The 14195-nt window shown below is 39.5% G+C and overlaps 1 protein-coding gene across 1 annotated transcript in view; it reads left to right on the top strand.

Moving 5' to 3' along the window:
- Positions 1 to 14195, top strand: part of MRPS28 (mitochondrial ribosomal protein S28) — a 100801-nt gene that overhangs the window by 76337 nt on the left and 10269 nt on the right. The gene's annotated exons all lie outside the window — the stretch shown is intronic.

The following is a 14195-nucleotide window of genomic DNA, read 5'->3' as shown; positions in this document are numbered from 1 at the left end:
TGATTTTCAATAGAGACAGTACATTAAAGTAGCTTTGTGGGCAGTGGATTGTTTCAGCCAAGCCTGGCTAATAACACACTCATCTTGGCAAACTCTATTTAAAAGGTAGAGCTGGCATAGTTTTGTGGTCATGGAGCCTGTCCCATGCTTGGGCATCAGAATTACTTTTGCAAGCACTTGTTTGATCTGACAAGAGAGTTTGTGACTGTAAAGTTAGAACTGTAACCAACTTTTCAAATGAAACTATTTCTTTTTTGGATAATTACTAATAAACTAGTCTATTTTGGAATTGTTATAGAAAATATCTTTTTAATTGAGTTGTTTCTTCTCCACCCACTCGTTCATTTGGGATGAGATTTTGTTATAAAACAGAAGATGCATGATTTACATTTTAGCAATCTCTTTGTGTATAGCTAGAGTGTGTTTTTGTTTAAATATAAATGCTGTATTGTGAAATGGTTAAACCATACGTTTAACTCTAATCACTAGAAAGCAAAGGTGAGTATTTAATATGCCTGCCACTATTATCTGTCCTGATTTTCCTTACAGTTTACTGGAAGTAGAACAGTTACCCTAGATGTTAACTGTATTTTAAGGTTAACATTTAAACTTGAAGGATTGATAATTGAATTTTTTGTTGTTCCTTCCTTCCCCCCTTTTATGTTAAATATAGTATTGGATGAATTTTTATGGCCTTTTAATTGCTTGTATAAAATCTGAACAAGAAGGGAAAGGAGATCTTTTTTAAAGTAGTAAAGACTGGTACCTTTAAGAAACCCCTAATTAGACAGGGTAGTTGAATGAGAGATTGAACTAGTATGTTCATAGAGCTTGTCAGAACTGTATATACCTAGTCAACTCTCTCTTCCGAAAGAAAAAAGTGAGACCCAGAGAAATTAACCTGGAATATTCTCTTTGTTAATGAGGTGTCAGAACCTGATTATAACCCTCCTAATTCTCACATCTCAGTTCTCTCTTATACATCCTTTAGTCTCCTCAAATCAAAGAACCTTCATTTACTACTATTGAAGGATTCATCAGCTATGTTCCTTACCTTCAAGAAACATAGGCATGCACTCATTAAAACTTACTGATAACAAAAGACTTAAATAGTTCAAGAGAATAGTAGAAGCTGTATCTCAGAGCACTACTTTAATGGGCAAAAGAACTGTGCAAACAATAGTTATTCTTGAAACTCAGTAAAAGGATATATGTCTTCAGGCTGGGGGAGTCCAAGGAAGACCTGTTTCATAGAGGTTGGGTTTTGAGGTAGTTCTGGATTTTCTTGTCTACCTCACTGGTGAATTCCCACTCATTCTATATAATTTAACATAACTGTCAGCTCTTCTCCTTATGGTTTCCTGACATTTTTTGCCCTAATAGAATTCTTTGTGTTTACATATACTATCTCTAGTATAGTATTCCACATTTCACTGTAATTATCTCCCCTGCTAGACTCTAAACTCCTTGAGATCACAGATTTATTCTTCATATCCTGAATATCTCATTGTTATATAGTGGCAATAAATATGTGTTTCAAAAAAATTTAACATTTGCTTGTGCTCACACAAGTAGGAATTCATAATAACACATTGTTATGGAGTGAATTGTGTCCACTCAAAGTTCATATGTTGAAGCCCCAACCCCCATTATGACTATATGGGATATAAGGAGGTAATAAAGGTTAAGTGAGGTCATAAGGGTGTGGACCTAATCCACTGGGATTGGTGTCCTTATAAAAGGAAGAAGAGACATGAGAGTACTCTCTTGCTCTGTGTGCACTGAGGAGGGGCCATGTGAGGACATAGTGAGAGGGCAGCAGTCTGCAAGCTGGGAGAGAGTCTTTTCCAGAAGCCAAATCAGCCAGAACCTTGATCTTGGACTGCAGATCCCTAGACTCCAGAACTATGAGAAAATGAATTTCTGATGTTTAAGACACCCAGTTTTGTTATAGCAGCCCAAGCACACTAATACACTTATATAGACCAACAAATGTAGGAGTAGACATTGCTTTAGGAAATTTAAAGTCTTGCCTCCCCAGATTGCACCACGCATCTTTGAAAACTTTGTCAACTGCTGTCTGTCTTTAAAAAGATCCAACTCTATTTCCAAGGCAGTTTGCCACCCCAGAGGACGTTAACAGCCAGGCTCTGCCAATTATAACAGGAAGTACGTGGTTCTACACGTGCATAAATTGTTTGTTAAAACAAGAAGAATACAAGCAGTATATTAAAAGGTTCAGCCCAGCTCTACTGTGATCCTGGATGAATTATAACCAAGACACACAGTATTATCGGTAGGATTAGATCCAGCTGCTTTGATCCTGGAATTTGGTGTGCCAGCACAGCTATATCTCACTGCAACACCTTTGCCCATGGATAAGTTTCCTAATTAGCACTTCAGTCCTCCCCACCCAGAGTCTTTCCATCCTCACTTCCTACAGTTTGTTTTCCAGAGAGTAGCCAGAGTGATCTTAAAAACAGAAATTTGATCATGTATTTCTCCAAAATAAATCCCAAACCTTTTCTATTGGGGTCTGAAGCACTATGGGTGGCCTGCCTCCTGCCTTCCTCTCTGCCCTCTCACTCCTCCCAGTGTCCCTGTCACCCAGTGCTCTCCAGCCACGCTGGCCTTCTCTTGCTTCTTTAAACATGACAACTTGTTCCTTTGAGCCTTTGAACTACCTGTGCCTCTGCCTGAAATGCCCTGCCCCCATCTTTACACAGCTGGCTCCTTTTTTGTCATTCAGAGCTTCCCTTAAATGTCACTTCAGAGATGCCTCCCTTCACGACCCAGTCAAATGTCACCCCTTTCTGTCATATTATCACCTTATTTAAATTTTCTGCACAGCACTTCCTCTTACCTGATTTGTTTGCTTATTGTCTTTTCCTCCCTACCACAATGTAAGCTCTATGAGCACTGGAACACTGTCTTTCTTGTACATTGGTTACTCCAGCACCTAGAACAGTGCCTGCCACAGATGGGCCTTTAAGAAATATTTGTTGAATAAATGAATGAATGAAGCAATGAAGCAACGAACAAACTGACAGGTTGGAACCCCAGACCCAGGGCAAGCACTCATGCTGGGCCCCCCTTTCTCAGGGCTCATGTTCTGTTCCTGTATCCTTTGTCACGGGGGTCCTACTCTCAACAGAAAGGCCCTCTAGGTCTAGAAACACATTTGGTCAAGAGTCCAGCTGCTTATCCAGTAGATTAGCAATCGACAGCCATCTAAAGTTAAACCCAATCTCTTTGAACAGGAGATCTTTGAAAACTTTCTTGTCAACTTCTGTCCAACCCCAACAGGAATCAACCGCTTGCCAAATCAGTTTGCCAGCCCCAGTAAGCCTTACAGCCAGACCTACATTGATTGTGACAGAACTAGTTATATGCCTGAACAGTTTCTTTGTTAAATCAAGGCCTGTCCTGACTAGACTTTCACTGAGCATTTCCCAAGTCCTGTATATACATTCTCTGGTACAATCTTCTCAGCAATCCTAGGAGGTAGGTACTATGGTGATTCCCATTTTACAATAAAGGTAACCTTGCTCAAGATTACATAATGATCATAGAGTTGTTCGCAAAAAAACGAGTAAATTGGGGAACAGAATTGTTCTTAAACACTGTCAGTTTGTTATCCATGGTCCTAGTTATCACTGAACAATAAACCAATAAACCATGGCTTTCTTTAGCTATTAATATGACATGATATATGCTTTTTGAACAGAATTGTGCTATTCATTCACCCTTTTCTGGCAAGTTTAAAAGCTCTAGGATCTTGAGCTTTTTTCCCACGTTTTGTAGGCACTGATTTAGGAAGTCCATGTACATGGACAAGGAAAGCTATATACAGATAACCTCTATAAAATAGAATTTGAGAGGGGAAATGAATGCTCATCAAAGTTGAGTTTCTTGGGCTTCCCAGGTGGCGCAATGGTTGAGAGTCCGCCAGCCGATGCAGGGGACGCGGGTTCGTGCCCTGGTCTGGGAAGATCCCACATGCTGCGGAGCGGCTGTGCCCGTGAGACCTGGCCGCTGAGCCTGTGCGTCAGGAGCCTGTGCTCCGCAGCGAGAGAGGCCACAACAGTGAGAGGCCCGCGTACTGCAAAAAAAAAAAAAAAAAAAGTTGAGTTCCTTAATCCCTTTTTAGTAGCGAAGGAAAAAATTTTAATCACTATTCTTCCCTGTTTTGCTTTACTTTAAGAGCATAAGAATTTATTCAGAGATGCGAATATTAGTCAAAATGCTAACCTAACACAGTTCTTTTGGAATTTTAGTATTTTTTGAATCTTGTTTCTGGGTAGTAAAAGCCTTGAAATAGTATCATTATCTAATCCCAAGGAAATAGTCACAGCCTCCTACTAAATAAAAATAAAAGCAAAAAAAAAAAAAGGCTCTTATTTACCATTTTTAATCACAAAGAGATGCTTTGATTTTGATTCGGAGACTCCAGAGTGTGTAATATTTCTTTTTTTTGCAGAATTTTATTCCAAAGATATTTGACTCTTAACAATATTTTACTCTATTAGCATTTAGAATAAAGTCACCCTAGAGATACCAATCTGCTCTGAAACAATTTCTTTTCTCAAATCAGAAGCAAAAAAAATCATCAGCTGGCTGAGCAGAAGCCCCCTGGTCACTGTGCAGGCACACTCCTGTGCTGATAGGAATGACCCAGCGATCGGCGAGCACTTGCAGCATTCTGTAACACTCTGTCAACATGTAGGCTGCTGCTCAGGATTTGAAGCAAATCAGTGTGGCCTTGAGATTGGAGCCCAGTTAAGGTGCACATGTGACTAGTGGTGGAATGCACTGTGGTCAAATGCAGACTCCCAGTGTACAACTCCAGTTGCAGAAGTTTTGTGTAGCACGTGAGAATGTATATTCACTGTAGTCTTCCACAAATGTTTATCAGGTGCCTATTATTTCTAGTGTAGTGCAGTGCTACAGAGTGCAATTTCAAAAGTATCACATTAACATAAATTTATTAAAGAGAGCACGGTAACAGAAAAAGGTAGCTCTGTTTGACCTCTGTCACTTTTCTCATTTGTATCCAAGCAGAGGGTGATTTAGAAATGGCCTACCTAGGGAAGTGACAAATAGAAGGGGTAAAACATATGTTTTTCCTGGTCAATTAACTGTGTATTCTATCTGAAACAAAATTTAGTTTGTCATCTAGCCAGCAGTCATGTCAGGAATCATCTTTAACTTCAGATTTCAGCTAGATGAATAAGTTAATCGTGCCTAGCGGATATTGCTATCCAGAAATAAGTCAAGGCACCAACATGGTCTGAAAGAGTTAAGTGCTGAAAGGTAAACTAAAAAGTGATCGGATTTTCAATTTTTTATTGCATATCTGACCTACCTTCTGACCCTTTGGCTGCTCTTTTTTTAACTTGCTTTCCAGCTTTCATGCTTCCTGAATGGTGGAAAGACCTAATAAGTATTCTGAGTCATAGAATCATAAAATTTTAGAAATGGAAGGAATCTTAGAAGTCATCTGATTCAGCCCTTACTGAATTCCAACTCCATCACTGCCGCATTGCTCATCCGTCTTGAAAATTCCCTGTGATTTCCTCCATTAATGCACAAAACACCCAGTTCCTCTTCCAGCCAACTCTGTTAGAAGTTCTTCCTCATATTAAGCTGAAATCTGCTAAATCTGCCATTCTGTAACTTCTAACCATTTTTCTTATTTCTGCTTTTTGGAGGCATACAAAGTAGATGCACAAAGTAAATATTGTGACCTCTTTAATAATATCATTATCTAATCCTTGCCTTTCAAATTCTTCTGACAGGTATAAGGTCCTTTTTCAACTTTTTTTTCAACCTGTTAACTGCTCTCCTTCCCTTAATTTTTCATTCACATAATACAAGATTCTTTCACTGTCTTCTTTCCAAACAGGTGACAATTCCCTAGAGTGGTTAGAAAAGTGCAAGGAGATTGGGATTATCACGTGGGAAATGTGGAATATATACTTGTACTAATTCAGCCTAAATTACATTAACTTTGGGGGGGAACAAAATCGCATTGGTGACTCTTACTGAGCTTTCAGCGATCTAAAAGCACCTAATCACGTGAAATGCCTGTAAACAACTTGCTTTTCTGAATGTATGTAGTCAGTTTTCTGTTTTATTTTTAATTTCACAGAACTTCTCTAGGCTTCATTGCCCTCAGTTTTAAAAGGGCATGAACCAGAGTGTTTAATGCATATACCCAGATGTGGGGGTGCAGATGACAAATATCAGCCCGGGACTGTAAAGTGCCAAGTCACAAGCTCTATTCCAAGCCCTAAGGGTCTCTCTTAAAACCAACCTGACTTCAGCCTTGTCAGCATGTGATAGGAGTCTTTGTGCTCCATTCCCTGCTTCCACTACCCCATCCCTAACTGCCCCCCGCCCCGCCGCCGTCCCCCGCCAGCCCCAGACACTGAGTCTCATTCTACAGAGGATGCTGTTTGAAACACTCTGGATTACATGAAATCTGCAGGCATGTATTTGACTCTTTTATGAAAGGTTTTTCTCTCTCTGACTCTTGCCAGCCCACAGAGGCTACTGAGATAACAATCTCTTAAGTATTTGGCTTTCCAAAAGACATCTGGTAAAGTCTCATGTCTTACTGAAAGGGCACAGAAATCAGGACTGACCTGCTAAAGTAGTCCTACCTCCCACCGAGGGAATTGATGGAAAATGGGTTTTCACTCCATTTTTGCCTCCATGGGTTGGGAGGGAGCAGGATAGTTTCTCCCTTTCTTGTTGGTACCCCCTTACCCCAGTTGAGCAGGTGTTTGTTGAAAATTCAGTAATACTTATTTAATAAGTAACTAATTCAGAGAGACAGAAACAAGATTAAAAGAAAAAAGGAAACTCTGAAAATGGGTTGGTAACAGTGAATTTAGAAGTCCTCTGTTCTCTTAATGTAGGCAAAACTACAGGAGTTAGGAATCTGGAGACAGAGTTTCCGCCATTGAAGGACATTATTAAGGACATTTTAGGGATGGGATCAGGAGATGACATCTGCCATAAGATAATTTTGAAGCTAAATTTGACAGTTGTTGTATATGCCAGCAAGTGTTAGGTTTTCAAGTGCCATGGAAGTGATTTTGAAAATCTTTTGGTCATGAAAATATATCCTTAACTGCAATAATCCTTATATGACCAACCTAAAATGATCCAGCCCTTTGTATAGATGGAAATACATATTAATCTCTTCAGTTTTCATAATAGAAAAACAACCTTGCTCGTCTCACATTTGATATTTAAAATGTGCAGTTCTAACTCTGACCTTCTGTATAACGTCTGTACTGCATGCACGTGTTAGGGAAATTAAAGCTTGAATTGAGCAAGACTCAGCTTGGCCCCCAAACTGCCGTGAACCATTCATTTCGAGTTTGATTGAGACAGAGACTCAGAGAATGTAACTTATGAACACTTTAACCAATACTTTTTGAACAAGACCCATTTGAGGAGTTTTTCCCCAAATATGCATGAATCTCCAGCTCTACCCTATTGATTTTGAGGGAGTAGGTCTGGGTTGGACTCCAGGCATCAGTATTTTTCTTAAAAAGAAAACACTGTAAAACACTTCCATAGGCAATTGATTGTGTTTTGCCTCTCAGCTCTGACTCCCTGCAGACTCACCAAGTCTGTCCTTATAAAATAACCCCTGGATTTTATTACCCTCCTCCCTCAGCCCCAAATTCAGACTTAAAGAACGCCTTCAATGAGTTTCGTTTTCCTTTTCTTTCTTTTATATATATTGAAGGTTGCTGTCAGACTTATCCATTTGAACAGTATTCTAGTTATCTTCAATAAAATTATATTTGAAGTTACTATCCTTTCAGTTATCTATTATACTTTATATAAGTATCAACGTAGTGAATTTCATAATAGCTACTATTTATTGAGTTCGTATATATGTGACAGGCACTCTCCATACCTTATAATGTGTTAGGCATCAAAGCAGCCTTGCCAGGTGTTATGTATCGCTTTACAGATAAGTAAACAGTCCATACGAGGTAAGTTTCTTGTACTCAGTCACAGTCAAATCTAGACCTTTCTATAACTTTTTTTAATTCACATCTTTATTGGAGTATAAATGCTCCACAGTGCTGCATTAGTTTCCTCTATACAATAAAGAGAATCAGCTATATGTATACACATATCCCCAATCCCCTCCCCTCTTGAGCCTCCCTCCCACCCTCCCTATCTCATGCCTCTAGGTCATCACAGAGCATCGAGTTGATCTCCTTGTGCTATGCAGCTGCTTCCCACTAGCTATCTATTTTACATTTGTAGTGTATATATGTCAGTGCTACTCTCTCACTTCATCCCAGCTTCCCTTTCCCCCATGTGCCTTCAAGTCCATTCTCTAAGTCTGCATCTTTATTCCTCCTCTGCCACTAGGTTCATCAGTACCGCTTTTTTAGATTCCATATATATGCGTTAGCATACGGTATTTGTTTTTCTCTTTCTGACTTACTTCACTCTGTATGACAGATTCTAGGTCCATCCACTTCACTACAGATAACTCAATTTCATTCCTTTTTATGGCTGAGTAATATTCCATTGTATATATGTGCCACATCTTCTTCATCAATTCATATGTTGATGGACACTTAGGTTGCTTTCATGTCCTGGCTATTGTAAATAGTGCTGCAATGAACATTGTGGTACATGACTCTTTTTAAATTATGGTTTTCTCAGGGTATATGCCCAATAGTGGGATTGCTGGGTTGTATCGTAGTTCTGTTTTTCGTTTTTTAAGGAACCTCCATACTGTTCTCCATACTGGCTGTGTCAATTTACATTCCCACCAACAGTGCAAGAGGGTTCCCTTTTCTCCACATGCTCTCCAGCATTTATTGTTTGTAGATATTTTGATGATGGCCATTCTGACCGGTGAGAAGTGATAATTCATTGTAGTTTTGATTTGCATTTCTCTAATGATTACTGACATTGAGCATCCTTTCATGTGTTTGTTGGCAATCTGTATATCTTCTTTGGAGAAATGTCTATTTAGGTCTTCTGCCCATTTTAGGATTGGGTTGTTTGTTTTTTTGATACGGAGCTGCATGAGCTGCTTGTATATTTTGGAGATTAATCCTTTGTCAGTTGCTTTGTTTGCAAATATTTTCTCCCGTTTTGAGGGTTGTCTTTTCATCTTCTTTATAGTTTCCTTTGCTGTGCAAAAGCTCTTAAGTTTCATTAGGTCTCATTTGTTTATTTTTGTTTTCATTTCCCTTACTCTAGGAGGTGGGTCAAAAAGGATCTTGCTGTGATTTATGTCAAAGACTGTTCTGCCTATGTTTTCCTCTAAGAGTTTTATAGTGTCCAGTGTCACATTTAGGTCTTTAATCCATTTTGAGTTTATTTTTGTGTGTGGCACTAATTATAAATTAGTGTTCTAATTTCATTCTTTTACATTTAGCTGTCCACTTTTCCCAGCACTACTTCTTGAAGAGGCTGCCTTTCCTCCATTGTATATTCTTGCCTCCTTTGTCAGAGATAAGGTGACCATATGTGTGTGGGTTTATATCTGGGCTTTCTATCCTGTACCATTGATCTATATTGCTGTTTTTGTGCCAGTACCATACTGTCTTGATTACGGTAGCTTTGTAGTATAGTCTGAAGTCTGGGAGCCTGATTCCTCCAGCTCCGTTTTTCTTTCTTAAGATTGCTTTGGCTATTTGGGGCCTTTTTTTTTTTTTTTTTTTTGCGATACGCGGGCCTCTCCCTGTTGTGGCCTCTTCTGTTGCGGAGCACAGGCTCTGGACGTGCAGGCTCAGCGGCCATGGCTCACAGGCCTAGCTGCTCCGTGGCATGTGGGACCTTCACGGACTGGGGCACGAACCCATGTCCCCTGCATCGGCAGGCGGACTCTCAACCACTGCGCCACCAGGGAAGCCCTGAATACAGGTCTTTTGCCTCCTTAGGTAGGTTTATTCCTAGGTATTTCATTCTTTTTATTGCAATGGTAAATGGAATTGTTTCCTTAATTTCTCTTTCTGATCTTTCGTTGTTAGTATATAGGAGTGCAAGAGATTTCTGTGCATTAATTTTGTTTGTATCCTGCAACCTTACTAAATTCATTGATTAGTTGTAGTAGTTTTCTGGTGGCATCTTTTAAGATTTTCTATGTACAGTATCGTGTCACTGGCAAAAGGTGACAGTTTTACTTCTTCCTTTCCAATTTGTATTCCTTTTATTTCTTTTTCTTCTTTAATTGCTGTGGCTAGGACTTCCAATACTATGTTGAATAATAGTGGTGAGAGTGGACATCCTTGTCTTTTTCCTCATCTTAGAGGAAATGCTTTCAGTTTTTCACCATTGAGAATGATGTTGGCTTGGGTTTGTCGTATATGGCTTTTATTATGTTGAGGTAGGTTCCCTCTATGCTCACTTTCTGTAGAGCTTTATCATAAATGGGTGTTTAATTTTGTCAAAAGCTTTTTCTGCATCTATTGAGATGATCATATGGTTTTTATTCTTTAATTTGCTAATATGGTGTATCACATTGTTTTGCATTTATTGAAGAATACTTGCATCCCTGGGATAAATCCCACTTGATCATGGTGTATGATCCTTTTAGTATGTTGTTGGATTCTGTTTGCTAATATTTTGTTGAGGATTTTTGCATCTCTTTTCATCAGTGATATTGGTCTGTAATTTTCTTTTTTTGTGTTATCTTTGTCTGGTTTTGGTATCAGGCTGATGGTGGCCTCGTAGAATAAATTTGGGAGTGTTCCTCCCTCCACAGTTTTTTGGAAGAGTTTCAGAAGGATAGATGTTAACTCTTCTCTAAACGTTTGAAAGAATTCGCCTGTGAAACCATCTGGTCCTGGACTTTTGTTTGTTGGAATATTTTTAATTACAGTTTCGATTTCATTACCTGTGATTGATTTGTTTATATTTTCTAATTCTTCCTGGTTCAGTCTTGGAAGATTGTACTTTTCCAAGAATTTGTCCATTTCTTCCAGGTTGACTATTTTATTGGCATACAGTTGCTTGTAGTAGTCCTTTATGATCTTTTGTATTTCTGCAGTGTCAGTTGTAATCTTTCCTTTTTCATTTCTAATTTTACTGATTTGAGTCCTCTTCCTTTTTTTATTGATGAGTCTGGCTAAAGGTTTATCAATTTTGTTTATCTTCTCAAAGAACCAACTTTTAGTTTTATTGATCTTTGCTCCTGTTTTCTTCGTTTCTATTTCATTTATCTCTGCTCTGATCTTTATGATTTCTTTCCTTGTACTAACTTTGGGTTTTCTTTGTTCTTCTTTTTCTAGTTGCTTTAGGTGTAAGTTTAGATTGTTTATTTGAAGTTTTTCTTGTTTCTTGAGGTGAGCTTGAATTTCTATGAACTTCCCTTTTAGAACTGCTTTTGCTGCGTCCCATAGATTTTGGATTGTCTGGTTTTCATTGTCATTTGTTTCTAGGTATTTTTTAATTTCTTCTTTGATTTCTTCAGTGAACTCTTGGTTATTCAGCAATGCACTGTTTAGCCTCCATTTATTTGTGTATTTTACTGTTTTTTTCCTGTAATTGATTTCTAATCTCATAGCATTGTTGTTGGAAAAGATGCTTGATACGATTTCAGTTTTCTTAAATTTTCCAAGCCTTGATTTGTGACACAAGATGTCACCTATTCTGGAGAACGTTCCATGTGCACTTGAGAAGAAAGTGTTTTCTTGAGCTTTTGGGTGGAATGTCCTAAAAATATCAATTAAGTCTCTCTGGTCTGTTCTGTCATTTAAAGCTTCTTTTTCCTTATTTATTTTCTAACTGGATGATCTGTCTATTGGTGTAAGTGGGATGTTCCAGTCCCCCACTATTATTGTTACTGTCAATTTCTCCTTTTATGGCTGTTAGCATTTGCCTTATGTATTGAGGTGCTCCTATGTTGGGTGCATAAATATTTATAATTGTTATGTCTTCTTCTTGGATTGATCCCTGATCATTATGCAGTGTCCTTCCTTATGTCTTGTAACAGTCTTTATTTTAAAGCCTATTTTATCTGATATGAGTATTGCTACTCCAGCTTTCTTATGATTTCCATTTGCATGGAATATCTTTTTCCATCCCCTCACTTTCAGCCTGTATGTGTCCCTAGGCCTGAAGTGGGTTTCTTGTAGACAGCGTATATAAGGGTCTTATTTTTTTATCCATTCAGCCAGTCTGTGTCTTTTGGTTGAAACAGTTAATCCATTTACATTCAAGGTAATTATTGACATGTACGTTCCTATTACCATTTTCTTAATTGATTTGGTTTGGTTTTTGTAGGTGTTTTCCTTCTCTTGTGTTTCCCGCTTAGAGAAGTTCCTTTAGCATTTGTTGTAAAGCTGGTTTCGGCGGGTGCTGAATTCTCGTAGTTTTTGCTGCCTGTAAAGCTTTTGATTTCTCCATCGAATCTGAATGAAATCCTTGCTGGGTAGAGAATATTGGTTGTAGGTTTTTCCCTTTCATCACTTTAAACATGTCCTGCCACTCCCTTCTGGCTTACAGAGTTTCTGCTGAAAGATCAGCTGTTAACCTTATGGGGGTTCCCTTGTAGGTAATTTGTTGCTTTTCCCTTGCTGCTTTTAATATTTTTTCTTTGTATTTAATTTTTGATAGCTTAATTAATATGTGCCTTGGTGTGTTTCTCTTTGGGTTTATCCTGTAAGGGACTCTCTGCACTTCCTGGACTTGATCGACTCTTTCCTTTCCATGTTAGGGAATTCTTCAACTATAATCGCTTCAAATATTTTCTCAAACCCTTTCTTTTTCTCTTCTTCTTCTGGGACCCCTATAATTCGAATATTGGTGCATTTAATGTTGTCCCAGAGGTCTCTGAGACTGTCCTCAATTCTTTTCATTCTTTTTTCTTTATTTTGCTCTCCAGCAGTTATTTCCACCATTTTATCTTCCAGCTCACTTATCCATTCTTCTGCCTCAGTTATTCTGCTATTGATTCCTTCCTGAGTATTTTTAATTTCAGTTACTGTGTTGTTCATCACTGTTTGTTTGCTCTTTAGTTCTTCTAGATCCTTGTTAAACGTTTCTTGTATTTTCTCCATTCTGTTTCCAAGATTTTGGATCATCTTTATTATCATTACTCTGAATTCTTTTTCACATAGGTTGCCTATTTCGTCTTCATTTATTTGGTCTTGTAGGTTTTTACCTTGCTGTTCGTCTGTAACATATTTTTTTGTCGCTTTTTTTTTTTTTTTTTTTTGATGGGTGGGGCTGTATTCCTGTCTTAGTGGTTGTTTGGCCTGAGGCATCCAGCAGTGGAGTTTTCAGGCAGTTGGATAGAGTCGGGTCTTGGTGGTGAGATGAGGACGGCCGGGAGGCCTCATTCTGATGAATATTCCCTGGGGTCTGAGGTTCTCTGATAGTCCAGTGGTTTGGACTTGGTGTCCCACCACACGAGCTCGGGCCCAACCTCTGGCCTGGGAACCAAGTTCCCACATGCCATGTGGTGTGGCAAAAAAAAAAGAAAAAAGGAGCAGTACAATAACAAAGAATAAAAAATAAAATAAAATTAGAAAGATAAAAAATATATTGGGAAAAATTAAAATATAATTGAAACAACTGCAACAAGGTAAACAAAACCACAACAGGAAAGAAAAAAAAAAAAGGCCCTTGGCTCTGGGCAGCAGAGTTTAGGTGGGGTTGGCTCTTAGGCAGGGGTGGGGTTGATGTTTGAGCGTGGGGCGGGGCCTCTGCTTAAGACCTATGCGGAAGGGAAGAGGCAGCACTTCCAAAGGGGGGCCTCCATAGTGTGGAGTTCCGGAGTTTGGAGGGAAGGCCCTGGGTGAGGGTGTGTGGGTGGGGTTTAGGCCCAGAGCCGTTGGAGGGTGTCTCAGAGGGTGTCTCTGAGTGTAGAGGTAGGGCCCTGGGTTGGGGTGTAGGGGTGGGGCTTGGGCTCTGCATGGCAGGAGGGAGGCTCTGAGGGCAGAGGATTAGGCCTTGGAGCCCAACAGGCTCCCTGGTGCCTAAGTGGACAGGGAAAGCTCTGGCCGTGTTTCCTTCTGTTCCTCCCTGCCCCCCGCCTACTGTCTCCCCCCATGGTCTCCCCCGTTGCTGCTGGATCCCTAACCGTGGGTGGGTCCCGCTGGGTGTAGGAACTCCCTTCCTCCAACCACCCTTCAGGGGTGCCGGTCGGTAGGTCAGACCTTTACTTTTGTTCCCCCTTCCCTCCTTCACACTCCCTC

Source organism: Phocoena sinus, chromosome 17, assembly GCF_008692025.1.
Source record: "Phocoena sinus isolate mPhoSin1 chromosome 17, mPhoSin1.pri, whole genome shotgun sequence".
Lineage (NCBI taxonomy): Eukaryota > Metazoa > Chordata > Mammalia > Artiodactyla > Phocoenidae > Phocoena > Phocoena sinus.
The sequence above is the reverse complement of the archived record's forward strand: the minus strand, read 5'-3'. Positions and strand labels throughout refer to the sequence as shown.